We start from the raw sequence: 18,889 nt of genomic DNA on the forward strand, positions 1-18,889 counted from the left end.
CTCCAAAAGGAAGCAAATGATCTGAGTGTGTTTGTGAATCTGTGTGGGCTTGAATATTTTAAGGAATGTGGGTTACCGAAGGGGGAATGGATATAGAGTAGAAGGTGATTTATTAGTTCTAAGGCATATTATAACCTAACTTTTCAAGGTTCAAGCTTTGAATGCCACCTTGCATACGCATTATTACAACCTTTATTTGTAAGCAGAATGGTGTTGGCAAAGACAAATAGTATTCAGATTCAATCATACCTGGGTGATATTACTTAATTCATTTAAGCTTTAATTTTCTTATTTATAAAAGTGGGAATGTCAGCTCTCTTGCAGGATTGTTGTAAAAATTCAATAGGTTACCATTTGTAAAGCATCTAGCAGAGTGAGTGCCTTGGAAAAAGTGGCACTCACTAACTTCTTCTCTCTCTATTAAGAACCATAGATTGATTTGGACCAATAAAAACTTATACCAGGGAGAATGATCACAACCTTTCCACTGGATTCAAAATGGGTAAGGGGGGGTGGGGAGAGAATAATTTATGTATTCTTGAAAATATACCAGTGGAAAAATTAATAGCTCATTAAGTCTTAATCTATCCAGACAAATCGTTTCTCACCTGCTGGAAGGTGGGATGGGACCTTTCCCTATCTCTGCTCTTTTCTCCCTCTTTCCAAATTTAGAGTCTTGCCATGAACAAATCTTGCAACAGGTGCAGGGTTTCTAATTCTTCCACAGTGTTTTGGTTGATAATTTCTGAATCAGTACCATGTAGTTTAATATCAGAATTTCGGATTTGAAGAGATATTAGAATAAAGTGTTTGAGGTTTCAAGGCACCTTATGATTACTCGAGAAGAATGATTAAAAAAATGGAGATTTGAAGTACCCATTGAAAGGTTTAGGAGGCGAAAGAGTGAAAAAGAAGAATGGTAGACCGGGAAATCTAAAGCGGGTGGGTTTATTTCTGCGCTCCCGTTCTGAGCTCACCGAACCCAAGATGGAGGCAGGTGAGTCAGTGCCTGGGTGATGGCCTGGGCGGATTTTAAGCAAGGGGGTCAGGTGACATCCAGAAGGGGCGGTTCTCCGGAAGTCAGGTGTCCGGAAGGGGCGGTTCTCCGGAAGTCAGCTGTCTGGAAGGGGCGGTTCCAGAAGGCATGTTGGGAGGGCCGGCACAGGCTCCACAGCTCCAGTTGTGGTGCCTTTCCTGGTTTCCCCGACTGAACACCCATCCCAAGAGATTCTAATTCTTTAGGTGTGGGCCTTACTCTATGTTCCTGCTTTTCTTATTTTTTTTTTTTTTTTTTTTTTTTTTTAAAGAGAGAGGGAGGAAAGGAAGGAAAGACAGAGAAGGAAGGAAGGATGGAAGGGAAACATTTTTAAACATTTTCTTGTTTTATTATATTTTGTTTGTTTTGTTTTTGTTTTTTACATGGGCTGGGGCCGGGAATCGAACCGGGGTCCTCCGGCACGGCAGGCAAGCACTCTTGCCCGCTGAGCCACCGCGGCCCGCCCCGCTTTTCTTATTTTTTTGACAAGTATGTATAGGGTCTGGGAATCGAACCTGGGTCTCCTGCATGGTGGGCGAGACTCCTACCACTGAGCTACCTTGCACTGCCCCTCCACGTTCCTGCATTTTTCAAACCAGTGTCCCAGGTTTGAAAATCCCCTACTTCCTGCATCACTTCCTTAAAGCCGGTCTAAGTCAACTTCCCACCCACCACAGGGTCACTTTCTAGCCTCCGATTCAATGCAGAACTGCCAAGAGAGGCTTTGGTTTTGTAGGGATCGGAGCTATGCAATTTGGGGCCTACTTTAAGAAAACGAATAAAAATATACCTTACTTTTGCAAATTTGGCAAAGCACATGACCATGGGAACATATTTCTAGGGCTTCTCCCAAGGTCCTGAGGGGTCTTGAAGCTTAAGCTTCATTAGTTTCACAGTAAATCCACTTCTGAGTAATAGCCATCACAATCCATCTTTGTTACTATATTTATTTTGCAAGATGAAAAAACTGAGGAATGATGACAGTGTGGAATTTGCCTATAGTCACCCAGTAAGTGGTCCAGTTGAGGTTTGAATTCAGGAAGCCTGTCTCCATAGCCTTTGTTCTTTTTACTCGGAGAACATAATACCTCTTATAGATACTTCCTGTTTTCTGAAAGCCGTAGGGAGCCAATACTTCTTATTTCCATTACAGAAGCCATAGCCACAATTTTAATGGATGGAATAATTAGAGTGCTGACGGATAGTGAAGAAAAAGATGCAATGCACAAGGAAGGATGTGGCTTCAGCCTTCAGACAAGGGAGAATGCATGATCCCAATCTCCTCAAGAAAATACCACGTTAAGCAAAAGCAAAACAAAACGAAAGAAAAAATGACGAGACCGATTACTGTCTAACCCAATAATCTCTTAGTAATAGAACGCACAATTTTCCCACTCAGGAAAAGACTACATTGCAGGAAAATGCGGTCACATGGCTGATGAGATGCAAACAGAAGTGTTTGTAGCAACCTCTGAGAAACCTTTTTAAAAAATGGCTGATATATTTTCCTTGTTCCTTTCTTTTCCCCTTCTCTTTTATGCTGGCTGAAATGCAAACTGATGGTTGGAATTTGAGCACCCTTCTTGGTCCATGAAATACCACAAATAAGTTACCAAATCATCAAGATAAAAGGAGCCCAGAGTCTCAAGTGATCATGGAGTCACTAGATCAGCCCTGAATAGTTGATCTACAAATTGTTTTCATCAAAGAGGGACATACACCTGTCTTGTTTAAGAAACTTTTATTTTGGGTATCTGTCATTTGCAGTTGAAATTAATCCTAAGTGCTAAAAACTTTTATAGCGAATCCTGACCTCAACTACTCCGATGAAAAGATGGCATTGAAGAGAGCCGGTATAATTGCAGTTAGCATAATAATGACTACTCCTTTTAAAAACAGATACATTATTGTTATTCCTCCAAATAAAACTCTCTCACAAAACACTCACGTTGGGAGAAAATATGTTTATTATTTTAATCATGCTGCTATTAGTCAAATTAGTTTTATAACTTTTCCTTTGGGACTGTGTTCAGTTCCACAGACATCCTATTGTAAATTAGGTCTTTGTAGTGGATATTTCTTGTGATATTTTTGTTGCCAAGTACTTGATCCTTTTCTGTAATTTGGGACATTCTCCACCTATGAATTTTGGTGGCTGCCCATAGTCCAGCCCTCTATTATTATTTACTTTTTACTGCATTGCTTATCAACATTACTCATACCTTCCTCTACAACGGAAGCTTCACTAGGACAAGGACTATGTCTTACTGTCTTGCTCAACCACAGGGCTTGGTGCATAACTGTGTCTGGCACACAGTAGGTTCTAGTAATTTTTATTCAGTAAACAAATGTTAAGAGAGAGCTCACCTCTCACAATAGATATTGAAAAATTCAAATATAGGATTCTTGAACCCATATCCTGAGGAACTGATCACATGGGGTTGAGTGATTGAAAGGATTATGGAAATGGCGGTTTTGGGAGAGAGCTACCAAGTCACAACCTCGCAAGAATGAAGGTGGAAGTATCTTCCCTTACCTTGAATCTAGGGACTTTGAGCAGAGGCTTTAACAGCTTGAAATGGGTCCTCTGAAATTTGGACAACAGTGGGTATGGTCTGATGGGCACCTGTGAAAGGTAAGGTAAAGGTGAGAGTTGGCAGGATCACCTCTGGGAGCAGGGCAGAGGGTGAGAGGCCAGTATTGGGACTTGGATGTATTAGGTGCCTCTCGTGGACTGATGTTGTTCATTAACATAAGAGAGCTGGTGTGGGAAGATGTTAGGTATAGTACAAAAAGACCATCTGGGAATGTGATGGGATCTCAGCAGAAGGAAGTTAGAGATGAATCTCTAGCTTCCTTGGTGCTACAGGAATGGCAAGTCAGAGGAAAATGCTTTGCTTGCATCTTGGGAATTATAATTTAATGTTCCCTGTCAGGATCTCTGAAGAATCTGATAAAGTTTCTATAAGAGAAAGGGTTAGAAACCTGTCAGACTCAGAGAAGTCAACTTCCAAAGGAATGAATGGGAGCTTTCTGGCACTTTCTTATTTCCTCTTCATCCTCCCATTTCCCCACAACATTCAACTTTGGGTCAAAACCACACATATCAAGAATAGGGGTGGGGTGGTGGAAGTGGGCAGGGGAGGAGAGAACAACCATCCCCACCTTACCCTGCAAGTCATCAGCTTACAACCACCTTCAAGAGAGTCTTGGGAAAAGAGATAAACTTCCTCTCAGATTCATGTAATTATTTCATGGGTCAAGTCCTTCTGTTTTCTGAATTGAGACGGTGTTAATATCTTTAAGTGATCATAGAACTTCTATTAAATACTACCTATTTACTAATGACTATCCAGGCTTTTATTGAAATATGCTTTGATTCTCTTTTATCCAGGTTCAAAAGAACAGTGGGAGTAAAATAAGGTTGCTTTTATGATTATTCCTTGTAGACTCTGCATTTACAAATTTTCAGTTACTTTTGAATACTGGGAGATGTTAAGCAAATAGTGAGGCAGGTGGTATGTGTGGCCTCACTATGTTCAATGTCCTCTTTTCTGTAATTCCTCTTTATCTCAGGGATCCTTATTGTCATGTCAGTTTGCTCTGATTTCCCCTATCAAATTAAAACAGCACAATAAACGAATCTTAGAGAAAACTCTTAATCAAGTTATTAGTAACTAAAACTCTCACTCTCTCTAAAACAATTACAGTCCTTTAAAAGAGATCCCCAGAAAGCAAACTTAACAAAATGTAATTCCGCAAATGCAATTAAAACAAAACAAGCAAAAGAGAGAGAGCTGAAGAGATCTAGAGAGAGATGGAGATGGAGATAGAGTTGGAGAGAGAGACAGAGAAAGAGAGAGAAGAAATTTTACACGTGGTACCCTCTTCGGGATGCTCAAAAGTACTATGTGGAAAATTTCATATATGACTTGGACATATCAGACATTCAATATTGTTGTATGACTACATCAGTAAATTGCTCTTATACAAATGGCATAGTTTGTGGATACAAATGCAAATATCTGAGGTATGGAGGAAGGTGGTAGAGGATGTAAAGCAAACCACACTTATAGGATAAGAGGAAGTTCTATGGACGATAGAGTTGATGTTGGATCATGGGAGCGAAATCAAATAGTCCATGTTTATAGGATCAATACTGATATTGAGAAAGCAGCCACATCTTAAAATAATTGCTTTGGGAGAGAATTAATAACATATTTATTAAATGAATAAAGACTACCTTTCAGAAAACAGAAATTTTGTTTCTTCTAAATAATTAGCATGTTAGGGAAAGAATCAATTGCTCAACAATTATTTATTGGAGGCCCGTTAAGTATTCAACACTGTGGAATCGAAATATGCTTCAATTCTCTAACCATTGCTCCTATTTTTGATGCTAATACTTCACATCCATACATTTTGTTCTTTTCCTAATCAACTGGATTTTTGAGATTGAAGGGGTCTTAAGATTGCTTTAACTAATATTCAGGCCAAATTTTGCTAACTTATTTCTGTATCTGCTGGACAAACATTCATAGTTCGATTTTGGGCCATTTTTCTTGGCCAACCTTGCATTCGACCTCATAGGAGATTGAGGACACATATTTCAGGACTTTTAAGAATACTTCTCCTTTACTCAGTCAAGTATCTGTTTACCAACCTACCATGTGGGCGAGCCACAGTAGCTCAGCAGGAAGTTTTCGCCTGCCATGCTGGAGACCCGGATTCAATTCCCAATGCCTGCCCATGTGAAAAAAAAAGCAAAAACAAAAAACCTATTATGTGTGAGTTCGAACTTATCTTCTGAATCTTTCATTCCTTTGATAACTTGATACTTACAAGCTAGTCAGAGAATTCCAAGTTTTTTGAGTTAGATGGATCCTTAGAGACTAATATAGCCCAAATTCTTTTATTTAAAAAAAAAGCATTTTCTTCATTAACATCTTAAAATTAGTTGTCTGTGCACTCTTTGAACAGTTTTGGTTACCCTGAAGAAGCTTATTTCTTTGCAAGGAAGTCAAACTCTTTGTTGTATCTCTCAAATTGTTGGAAATTTCTCCTTACATTGTCCAAAATTCAAACTTTTTGGGTGCTGGTGTCACCCTCAGAACAAAGCCCCCCAACTTTCATATGATGGCCTTCTCTATTTTAGAAAGGGGCTCTTATGCCTTCTCAAATGAATTTAAACCTTCATCGTTCCTTCAATTATTCTTCATTGATCATAGTTGACAGATATTTTGCCCTACTGGACATCTTTTTAAAAAATAATTCTTTTATAATGTAGTGTTCAATGTGGCCTCTCTCTCTCTAAGCCGATATTGCAAGTGAACTCATCACCCTCCCCATCTCTGTGTGGGACATGGCTCTCAGGGGTGCAAACCTCCCTGGCAACATGGGACAGAAATACTAGGATGAGCTGGTACTAGGCACCAAGGGACTGAGAAAACCTTCTCGACCAAGGGGGAAGAGAGAAATGAGACAAAATAAAGTGTCAATGGCTGAGAGATTCCAAACAGAGTTAAGAGGTTATCCTGGAGGTTATTCTTAGGCATTCTATAGATATCCCTTTTTAGTTTATGGTGTATTGAAGTGGCTAGAGGGAAGTACCTGAACTATAGAACTGTGTTCCAGTATCCATGTTTCTTGAAGATGATTGTATAATGATATAGTTTTTGCAGTGTGACCATGTGATTGTGAAAACCTTGTGTCTGATGCTCCTTTTGTCTAGACAATGGACAGATGAGTAAAAAAATATGGATAAAAATAAATAATAGGGGGAACAAAGGTTAAAGTAAATTGAGTAGTTGAAACACTAGTGGGAAATGAGAGGTAGAGGGAAGGGGTATGGTATGTATGAGTTTTTTCTTTTTTCTTTCTTTTGCTGGAGAGATGCAAATGTTCAGAAAACATGATCATGGTGATGAATGCACAACCATGTGATGATATTGTGAGCCATTGACTGTACACCATGTATAGAATGTTTGTATGTCAAGAATGTTTGTATGTTGGTTCATTAAGGATTGACAATAAAAATATTGTTTTTAAAAATGTAGCTTTCAAAGTGAACACAGCATGGAGGATTAAATTTGTGCTTTAGACAGGAGAATATGAACCTTATATGAGCTTAACAGTGACCCTAAGATCCAACATTAACTCACTGGCAGCTTATTCTAAGATGCTAGGGCATGAGAAAAATACTATTTTCACTAGTTAGACTGTGTCTCATGCCATAGGAAAAAATGGATAACCCAATAACTGGTGAGTTATAGTTACATTTTATCAATCCACTTCCTTCCATACACATCAGTGTTAATGAACCAATCAATCATTGCTTTGGATTAATCTAAGTGTCGACCCACCTCCTCCACCTTGCAAGTTGTACAAAAAAAACCAAACAAACAATAGAACTGTTTAGGCCATAGATTAAAAAAATGATCAACACATTTATTCAATCTGCCTGCCAGAAGGATATTCCCACTACACAAGGAAAATGATACAGACTGTGAAAGAGAGAAATGCTGTTCTCTGCTCAGGTTCAGTATCAGATGTGGTGACACCTACTTCAACATTTTGCAGGCTCTTGATGTTTAGTCAGATCATGTCCCCTGAAACATTGTTCTGCCATTAGTCAATAAGATAGAGGATAGTCCTCTTTCTAACAAATAATCCCAATACTGCATAATGTGTTTTATAAAATATTCCACTCTATGTATGATTTTAAAATTATCACATTTTTGGAAAACCCATAAGATAATATACAAATGAGTAAATGTTAGAAATAATAGATAGGAGATGGAATATTTTCCCAAGGACAATATGTTAATGAGGTTTTCTGTTAGTATCATCATACTAATCTAGTATAGAATATACATTTCATTTGGAGTTGCACTGCATCTTTTTGGGAAAGCTGCTGTAAGTAAATCAAATAGTATTATTATAATCCAATTCGTTTCTTTAATTACTCAATCAACAGCATGTATGGTAGGAAGGAGACACACCAGCCTCCACTATCTCCACACCATGGAGTTGCCACATACTCTCATGTGTGGAGATGGCATTTGCTGTAAAATATGGAAGATGTAGATGTCCATTTATTAAAACACTGATTTACCACTACTCATATTTTCCCTTGATGTTTGATGATTTCCAACATTTTAGATTCATAATCTGCATTTCCCCCCAAGCATCCTCCATTAGTTTATAGAAGATAGCTATCAAAGGGGAATATTTTATATATATATTTTTTATTCTCCAAGTAAGACAGAGGCTAGTTTGCACTTCCTTTATAAATTTAATATCTCAGAGCTTCTAATCACCTTTTTTTTGCCTAAATAAAGCAGCATATGGAACCTTTAGTATATCTGAAGTTGCAGAGAAGATAACTGGATATATTGACACAGTAGAAGGCAGAAAAATAGTTAATTCCTACTTAAAATAGAGAACCAACAGTTCAGTTGAGACACTTCCTTAAAAAATAAGCAAAAATGCCAAGTCTCACCACTTCGGTGTCTACTCCGACTCCAAGGAGAAGGGAACAGGAGTGAAAGAAGCCCTTTTGTGGTGCCTGCTGACTCAGACGGGCTCTTCCACTGCTACTAAAAAGACAGAGCTGATTGCATAATTGAGGCGGCTTAATGGTCAGCCATGGCATTGGAACAGACACTTGTGCTTAAGCGCTTTTTCAGGCTCCAGTGAGTAAATTGTTAATGGACAGATAACACCATGTTAATCTCTGCTACTACTTCATGGAAAAACGATATGGCCAGTTCCAGGGATGGAGAGTAAAAAATAAGTGAGGTTAAAAAGTTTAAAGTCAGGTGACTGCATATCTGGGTTTGAGTTTAGCATTAACTTCTAGATAGGAATGGGTATTTGAATAAAAATAGACCCTTTTGGAAATGAGAACTATTAAAGGATAGAAAAACAGTAAACTAAAGGTCTTTGCACACGTAGGAAAATATCACAAGATTAGATGCAAAGCCAGTTCAGCTTTTGCTGTTGCCACAAGGGGGACACCTTCTGTGGACAGAAAAAATCAACCAACAGAAATCGAAGCCTTTTTTATTTTCCTCCTGAGCTCAGGAGAAAGTTGGTGAAAGAATATAACTGTCAGGGAATTGCAATGAGATGGGATTTAGGAAAATCAGATCCATTAATTTGCTGTCAGGTTTGACTCTGGCCATTTCATTAGATAGATGTGCAGGCAGATTTTCTTGAAACAGGATTCCCAAGTGGCTCACCATCATTTTTTTTTTTTTAATGAGCCTATTCAGCACATGGAAAATATGAGCATGTTCCCTTTTAACTGTCAAAAGAGAAGTCTCATGAGACATTGTACTCTTGAGCAAACCAACTTTTTTTTCAAAGTAAAATGACAAAGAAAAAGTGGAAAAGGAAAAACAAACTTTTTTGCACTGGGACATTAATCTACTAATTCATATTTTGTTTTTCTCCACCCAAGATCATCTTTACTTTCAGAGGTTACTTAAGTTCATACTACCAGTTCCTTTCCTCCTGCCATTTTAGTATTACGTACAACTTGATTCCTTTACTTGACCAGACTTTTTCAGGACTGTGCCCTTGTCTTCTAATCTTAATATGGTCACAGGGTATCTACTCATTGTGATATTCCAATAAAAGTCACTTTGTACCACTGAGTCTTCCATGCGAAGTTACCTGCAATGCTTTGTGAGACTGAGGCTCTGTTATAGGGAATAACGTTGGACGTGGAAGTGAGAGATGTACAAACTAATCCCAGCTGCAGTAATGCTACTCTCATGATTAACTGCCATTTGCTGAGTGCTCACTCTGCATCAGGTATAGCATAAAGTGCTTTACAAACATTGTCTCACACAACTCTCGCACCAACCCTAGGAGATTATCAGGCCGCCAAGGCTTAGAGAACTGAAGACACCTGCATATGGGGAGAGCTTACTGGTAATTTAAAACCGAAGCAGAACTAGGAATCAGGTCTGTCTGCTCAGTTTCACCCTCTGTAAAACCAGGTAATCTTTGCTTCAAATTGTGCTATACCGAAATGGGATAATGTGAGCCTTGTAAGAGGCAATATATAGATATGCATAAGAATTTGTTGGCATGACATAGAGACCAGAGGCAGGATTGGAACTGGACTCCCTGCGAGGCAGGTTCAAGCCAGAGCAGAGTGAGCAGAGCCTCTTCCCAGGGCTTGATTCTGTCGCCTTTTCACCAACCTAAACGTCTCTTCTCACTTTTCTGACATTCGACATCACTCCTTTCAGATTTTAGACCAGTTTTTTTTTTTCCTACATTGGTAGACTGTGACATATCATCAGAAGGCAAAGTAGGGTGGAGACCCAGTTTCACTTTGGGGTAAGAACAACTGGGTTGGAGATGGAGAGAGGACAGGAGAAAACGTGAGGGCAAAAGAACAGACTCAGCCCTGGCACTTGGTAGAGACTCGGTCACCAGCTTCGACTCTTCAGCGCAGACAAGAACCAGGCATTTGCTTCCTGACAGCCTTCAAAGGGGCTGATCTCCGAGCGCGGGAAAGGACCAGGCTGTGCTTTGGCAGGATTCTCCCATGGGAACAACACTAGAACTTTAGCCAATAAAACACTTTTCCAAACTCCAAGGACCCAATACTGTATCACCTTATTAAAAAGCCATTCCTTCTATTTTACACCCACAGCGAAGGACGGGGCTCTTAAGAAAAATGCCCTTCTCATGAGGATACACTTCTAACACTTTCCCATTCTGCCATAAATCTCTGTTACACGAGATGACAAAGCTCTAACTTGTTCCCCTCCCCTATCAAGAAACATCCCTAAGAACTTTGATGATGTTAAAAACATACGTTTTTCTTCCATCGAGAAATGGGTGAAACTGTGTGGGCAGTTTACCTGTATGTAAGGAAAATACGCGTCACCCAACTTGGAATATGCAATCACACATTTATGAGGGCAGATGCAGCGTATCTGACTTTAAGACGTGTTTCGCTGGAAGCACGAAGAACGTTTGATTTTGTTGTTATTGTTTTAACAACAATATCTGGTTATCGCTGTGGATTCTAAGCAGACGCTTTGATATTTCAGCAGGTAAGGCACACAGAATAATTTGGTCGTGACCTTTTCAGCTCTTCACTTATTCCTAAATTTTATATGTTCTGTTTCTCCCAATCTCCCATTTTCACGTATTTATAATAAGAATAAAACCACGCTTCTTATCCATGTATTCAGGTTTGATTTGAACCTATTAGATATCTTGCATTCTAATACATTTGTAAGAAATGAAGATGGAGTACGTTTTAAGTATTTAACAAACAAATAAATGAAAAATTCTGTGTATAGGCTGAAGATGAAAAGCAGAACACAAGACTGTAATGCTGTAAGACGATTTGTGTGTGTGTGTGTGGGGGGGGGGGAGGGCATAATGGATCCTCAGTGACCTGTTTAGATGATAAGGGGAAAGCTTATTTGGTAATAAGGAAAAAGGAAGGCTTTTGGTATCAGCTTGGCAAAAATATTGAACATGTAGTACTAACGGTGTAAATGAAAAGAAGCAAAAATTGCAGGGCACAGTAAAACTTTATGATGCCTGATATATAGTTGTAACATATGGACAAAGATGTTAATCACAGTGTAGAGACATGCATGAATTGCATTAGATATAGAATAAAAAGATCTATATTCTGTCACAATAAGGAGTTAGTAAGCAATATTTTCTCAAATTTGGACTTGAAAACCCTGCTATTCACAGTACTTAATTTAGTATTACTAAATTTATGTAACTTCAACATAAGAATGTGCAAATAAAAAGTCCAGTGTTAAAACATCAAATTTCTATTTTGAAGGTTTAAGGCCCAAAGACAAAGCAATATAGAAGACATTTTCTCTTTATCAAAAGCAATATTTCAAAACATTATCCGTGTTTCACTCCCACAAAAAATTTGAACAGTCGTGAGGCATTTTAGAAAGTCCCCTAAATCATGCTTTTATTTTCTGCTCAAAGAAGATCAAATCCAGAAAATTCAGAACCCAATTCTTCACCCACCACAATGCAGCAACATTTCCACCATATTACCTATGTTAATGGGCAACCACTCAGCAGCAGTATTCGTCTCTGCAGTAAATTTCTTCCTTCATTATTTCCTCTCTCCCGACCTTATTTTTTTGAACACGTTACTTTTTTCTCTCCCCAAACATTATGGAAGGTTTTGAGAGATTCGAGGTTAGTCCTGGCTTCACAGAATATAAGTGGCTTCTCCCCAGGTAGGTCTCTGCAATCACTGCAATCAAATATTTGAACCATTTGGCCAAATTCTAAACATAAACGAACCTGACAAGTCCATTTGTCCCACTGCCTTATGATGAATCATGCATTTAACCTGTAAGACTTCTTTTAGCTACATGAACATTTCTGTCCTCAGTTCAGAAGCTTTTTTTAAAAAAAAAAAAACGTTTTTTGTGCAACCACTAAAAATCAGCTCTGGGATCCGTAGAGGAAACACAAGCATGAGGAACTTCTTCTGAGATTAAATAAATTATAAATATTTCAAAACAACAGGGACATAACGATTATTTAGTTCCATCTTTCCCTTTGCTGCAGTTCAGAAAAGTTCACATCATTCATGAATCTAATGTGTCAGCCAGAGGCAGAGCTGGGATCAGAAGCTGTAGGAACTTTCTCTCTGATGAGCTTAGCTGACTTTCTAAGGAATCAAGGGACAATGCTTTGTCATGTTCCATGTTTCTATGCTTTCTCATCCACTATCTCATTTGGGCATGCCTTCTCAAACCCAGTGAAATCTGTGTTATCATCATTAATTAACAAATGAAAAAACTGAAACCCAAATCCATACTGCCGGGAGCTGAGGTTTGGTGTCTTATTTGGCAACTTTGTACTTGCTCTGATTATCTTTGATATAAGAACTGGAAATAAAGTTGAGAAGGTTTATATCAGTTGATGCAAAATTTTGTAACTGGTTCATAGACACGGTTTCTTCCATGGTCATGATAATGAAAGCTTCCCATTTGAATAATGATTGTCCAAGTCACAGGACATTGTGGAAAACACATGGCATCAGATGTGTGCTCATCCTAAGCCAATATATACAGATAGAAAGGCAAACAGACAAGGTGATACACTCTAGGAATGAATCCCACACTACTTAACTCACAGTCATTTCTAAAATTCTTTAGAAAAATTCCCTCCCATTGCCATGTGGATTTTCTTCCTAAGGCACCTTTTATCACAGCTTTCATCTTCTCCACTGAGGAAGCACAAGCTTTTAACCTGATGACCGCCTTCCATTCCAGGCCTATTTTCTTCTTATTCTGGACTATTGCCTTGTATTGTTATCATTTTCTGGAAGTTTTCTTGGCTTTATCTTTATTTCTTAGACTTTAACACATTCTTTGAGGGCAAGGATTATGTCTTTGCCATTATTTCATTCACCATCGTACAGTGTTTAGAGTATAGTAGATGCTCAATTAATGTTTGCTGAATAAATAATCATAGCTAATATTCGCTGAATAGTTACTATGTGATAGGACCTAAACATATTGCATTATTCTTATCCCATTTTCCTACCATATGCCCTTATTCTTAGAATAAAAAAAAGATAAAAAGAATTTCAAATTATTTTTGTATCTACTTAGCAAACATTTGCAGATTTGTTAGAATACATGAATCTGTTCCATGATTTTGAATAATAAATATTACTTAACGTGAGTAAAGAATATTCATTTACTCATTTATTTATCCATCAAACATTAATTAAATACTTTGTGTCAGGAAATGGTATAGGTTACAGAGTTACAAAATTAAAGGAATGCCACACATCTGATCACACCCCAGGTTGAAACCCTCTCACCTCCTGCCATCCTGTCACTACCTTCCTGAAATCCCTTATTTCATCAAGAATATGGAAGAACATTTCCTTATCAGACCACACACTGAAAAATGTGGTTTAAAGGGCTATGTCCTAGCAGAAAATTGGGGTTTCCAGCCAATTTAATGAATAGTTCTTGAGTATTCCCTTGAAAAACAGATCAAATTACTCAGTAACTTAACACATTTTATTTTAGCTAGACTCAAATGGATTCTGGGAGTACATATACTCTATATTAGTTATTTAATTTATATTTCCCAAATAAGCAGGGTTCTTCACTTTCATTTGATGTTTTATATTTGGATTTGGGTAGATGTATTGGTATAAGCTAAGTATATAAATGTTGCTTAACTTTAATTTATTTATAATGCAACTTTGGATGTCTAGTTTTTAGCATAATGTGTTTTGGTTTATTTTGTTTTTAATGTTTGAATTGCTTACAAAGGTGCATGATATAATTAACAATTTCCTGGGTTTTTTTATTGCTATATCAGTTAAAAAATCAAAAAAAAAATAGAGCTTATATGTTTATGGGACCTGAAAGAAGCCCAGTCTTTGTTTAATTCTCTAATCGCATTCTCTGCCTTCCCTTTCCCTTCCCTGCATCACAGTACATGGTAATCTTTATAAGGCAAAGTAATATTTCAAATAATGGTAACAAAATCATCTCTGGGAAAATTAGCATAATAAATGATCTTGAATGTGTGATGAAGTAAAAATAGATTATTAAATGTAGATTTATCTACTCCTCTACACATGGATGATAAAGCCTGGTAAGTAAAGGGGTAAGTTTTCATTACTTTCTCTTTGCAAAAAAAGCAAGTGATCAACTTTTCTACAATTTGCATTGCCATAGCTAATATATATTTCACTGAAATTTTTATACAACTAATTACAACACTCTAAAATGTTGTTAAAAGTTGTATGTTGAAAACCCAAAGGTCCTATGCACATAGGTCTAATCTACAATTTAAGTTGAATATCAAGCGTACCTCTAGTTCCTCATTTTAGATTCATGAATTGGAGATTAAATGAAATTTAATATATAAGTGAGATAGATCTCTGAATACAGTAGTAACTTCCATTTCTATGATTCTCATCTAATTTTCTCATTTTTCTCCAAATTGTCTTTGCAATGTAATGGTGAAGAATTGGAGAGGGAGGTAAAAAATTTAGTGTACACTTATTAAAATATATGTGCTATGATAGGCAGAGAGGATATAAGGATGGAATACAGCCAAAAATAATAATTTAATTCCTGTCTCTGACAAATGGTGACTCAACAATGAAAGTTATTTATTTTAAAGTTGGGATACAGAAACATGATTTCAAATGATTAGTTTATTCATTAAATGTATTAATTGTTAAATGAATCATAATCTGAGAAGACTAACCAATGTCTTTTTATTCTTCTTGCTAGACAATATCCTGAATATTTTCCATACATTATTTTTTTCTCATCATAAAAATATTTGAATTGTTTGCAACTCAAAAAGGCCAGGAAATAGTTGTGAATCAGTGTAACACAGTGACTAAGCACAGGCTTGAAATCCTTTCTCTGTCTACTAGCTGTGTGAGATTGGGCATGTTACTTAATAGTGCCTACATCATAAGGTGACTGAAAGGATTAGTAAATTAGTACATGTAACTTGCTTGTAAGTGTGTTTGAGACATAGTAAGAGTTCAACATGTGTCAAGATAATTTTTAGATAATTTGCTTTGCATGGCAGCAATTTGCATTGCTGGGATTTGAACATAGGTTTGTCTAAATCTAGAACTCACATTTTTAACCAACAAAAGACTTCTGATTTCACAGAATGTACTTTATTCATATGCCTATTGTAGTAGCAAAATTCATTAAGATTTACATATAGTTTTACTTAAAATTATATTAAATGAAATTCAACAACAGCTTGTAATTGATAATGGTTCATAATGTTATTTCATGTATAATTGCATCTTGTTTTTTAGAGGGCAAGCTTCTGGACAGTTTAAGGGACAGAGTTATAAATACTGTTATGAGCTATTACTATTATTAATTGGAATCTAACACATTGCTCTGAATAGGGGATTCATTGGATTCTCCTATTGTTTTATCTTCACCTTCTTCAGAAAATGATTTAAGACATTTCTTGTTAACTGTTCACTTCCATTATGGCATGACTTCATTTTTGAAATAGGTTGGGTATATGTCTTAATAGTCATGAATTAATGTATGCCTCATTTGTTTATTTTTGATATCCAAAATGACAGCTTCTTGACTCACTTCATGGCATGATTTAGAATCGAAGCAAAATTAATAATCAACCAGGTAAAAAGTATTTAATCAATATCCTCCAGATGTTCAGCATTAGTGCTAGGTTGATTTCAGGAACTTAGAGTTGAAAGGCATCTAAGAATTACATCTATACTTCCCTTGAAATGTAATTAACATCCTGGTGATGGGGGAATCAGTCTCTTAGGAAAACTCCATTTGATTTTAGTACTGCTTACAGCAATGGCACCACCATTTATTGGTCATGATGCAAAACTCTGCATCATGCCATTTAACCTTCCACAGTGATCATCACTGTGCTGGTCCACATTTCACAGAGAAGGAACTGGAGGCTTTCAAACGTTAGGTTACTTGTCCAAAAGTCTTACAGCTATCAATACAATGAAGAACCAAAAAGAAATGCAGTCTCGACTCCAACCAACCTCAGCACTCACCATCCTGATGGCTGCCTCCCCCATATGATTTAACTAAGCTTTACTGTGAGCTGAAAGCTGCAGGAGTTGTTTATTTCGCCTCTACCAGCATCAGCCTGAAACCATTCAGGGCTCCGAGAGTGCAGGCTTCTTCCCTCACTTATATGGAGAGCCTGTCCTAGACCCTTCCTATCCTCCTAGTTTTGTGGCAAGTGTCAGTTTCCTCTTTAGATCTCCAAAGTTCTTGGCACTTACTATCAAGGTAAACCACAAAAAGTCAGGGTTGGCCTATTCCTTAGAAAACTGTTGCTATCCAAAATTATTATGACCTTTCAAAATGGCTCTTTGATGTTTTGCTAAAACAATATAAAATTGCATTTAGCAGTTATAGTTAAGAAATGCAATGCCATACAATAATATTTTACGTCTTTCAATAATTGTGAGTAGCATCCACTTAAGATTTAGACTAAGGAGTCTGAGAGATTATAAATATCTAAATCAATCCTTTATTATAGAGAAAATGCTTTAATCAGCTCTAATCAGTTTGCTGTTAAATAGGAATTCCCTGTCAGAAAAGATTACATCAATAAAACTTTCAAAGGAATCACCTTTCTAGGAAAGAACACATTTTTATCTTCAGCTATGGTTCCGCTAATTCCTCCTTTTGAAATTCATTAGATTAGGTACCTTTTTTTTTATTCATGATTAGAACAAGGAAGTGATACCCAATCCTCACTGCACCTTAGAATTTCTTGGGGTGGATTTTAAAAATAAACAATATTTTCCCAGACTCCACTGGAGTATTTAGTTTATCAGGGTTGTGGTGTGGATATCAGTGGTTTTTAGCCCCCCGAAGTGATTCTAACACGCAGTCTGAATTATGAACCGTGGCTCAACTTGGAGGAAGACTTCAATGGGACAGGAAAGGCCAGCTTCTCCTCAGCAACACTAAGTACTTTGTGAATTTGCTCCCTTTAAATTACCTTCAAAAATTCTGGACATGGAATTTCCTTCTAGGGCTTTTCTCTGACCCCTGAAAATGTGATGTAACTTTTAAGGTGAAGAGACTGAAAGCCAAGCAGCCTGGGCATATCCATTCTAAAGAAACAATCAGGGGAATCCCAATTCTAGAGAACTTACTACCTTCCTTTGCTTGACCTTGGAGAAAGCATATGACCTCTCTGGTCTTCAAAGTCCTTACCACTACCTCTCCCTAATCTCAGACCTTCTGGCATTTTTCAGTGTTCTGCCTAAGACCTTTCAAAATTCTACAGTGTTTAATCACCTGAGCAAATTTTATTTTATTTACGATTCTCATGGGGATTTTTTTTTAATGATGAACTATGTTATCTTTTTCTTGAAACTTGTACAATATTTTCCTTTCCTGTAGCATGTTTTCCACACTCCTGCAAAAACAAATCCCTTCTCTTTCTTTCATGCATGTGCTCTCCCAATACTCAGGGTTATTTTTCCTTATCACCCCCCCCCACCCGCAAAAGTACTAGTTTTTCCCCTCTACTGCAGCACATTCCACTAGGCCCAAAAGCTAGAAAAAAAAGACTCAACCTGTGTTGAGTCCTTGGACAAATTTCAACTTTTCTATCATACTTGGCCAACATGAATTTGCTTCATGCCTCAGCTGAGATACCATAGAACAATAAGGTCTCTTTTCTCTTTTTACATTAGACTCTCAACACTTCCATCTCTCTTCTCAAAATATGATCTCGAGATTTTCGTACGTGTATATTCACTGAATGTTAGAAATCACAAGTCAAAAGGACAAGTAGCTTGACTACGTTTGTCATTAATTTTCTTCCATAAATGTTGACATACTATATACAAAAATAGCAGTAAGTCATTCTCTATTACTTACATTACTCTTCATAAATTTGTTTGCTAAAGAAAAGCAGGAGCAGACATTTCTCATGATGAGTGCACACTTGAAATGTTCTTGGCAGTAAGCAAATGAGAAAGCAGATGATGTCACGCATGTATTGCATCTGTTCACAAATAGTAGTGGCATAATTTATATGAACATTTTACATATTGAAAATTACAAGGACTCCTGCTGTGCTGTTCCTTTTGGAAAGCTGGCTGGTATGTACTGTTTAATTAAGTATTTTAAAACCATCCTTTTGTAGGCCTGTTCTACTTTCAGGCTATGACAGCTTGTCTCAGTTAGTTTTTTTAAAAAAAGGCATAGCTCTCTCTCTCTCTCTCTTTCTCTCTCTGTCTTTTGCAGCTATAGAATATTAATATTTTTAACCAAAGGAAAATAACATATCTTAGAG

At 37.2% G+C, this 18,889-nt stretch overlaps 1 protein-coding gene across 10 annotated transcripts in view; it reads right to left on the reverse strand.

Moving 5' to 3' along the window:
• The window catches only part of SLC8A1 (solute carrier family 8 member A1), a 390,011-nt gene that overhangs the window by 369,214 nt on the left and 1,908 nt on the right, over positions 1-18,889 (reverse strand). For 2 of the 10 annotated variants that reach the window (XM_077134064.1, XM_077134063.1), the window contains exon 2: positions 3,573-3,662. The exons of the other annotated variants lie outside the window; for them this stretch is intronic. The gene's annotated coding sequence lies outside the window, so the exon portion shown is untranslated. The remainder of the gene's footprint in view (positions 1-3,572; positions 3,663-18,889) is intronic. 10 annotated transcript variants of the gene reach the window in all.

This window comes from Tamandua tetradactyla, chromosome 17 (genome assembly GCF_023851605.1).
Source record: "Tamandua tetradactyla isolate mTamTet1 chromosome 17, mTamTet1.pri, whole genome shotgun sequence".
Lineage (NCBI taxonomy): Eukaryota > Metazoa > Chordata > Mammalia > Pilosa > Myrmecophagidae > Tamandua > Tamandua tetradactyla.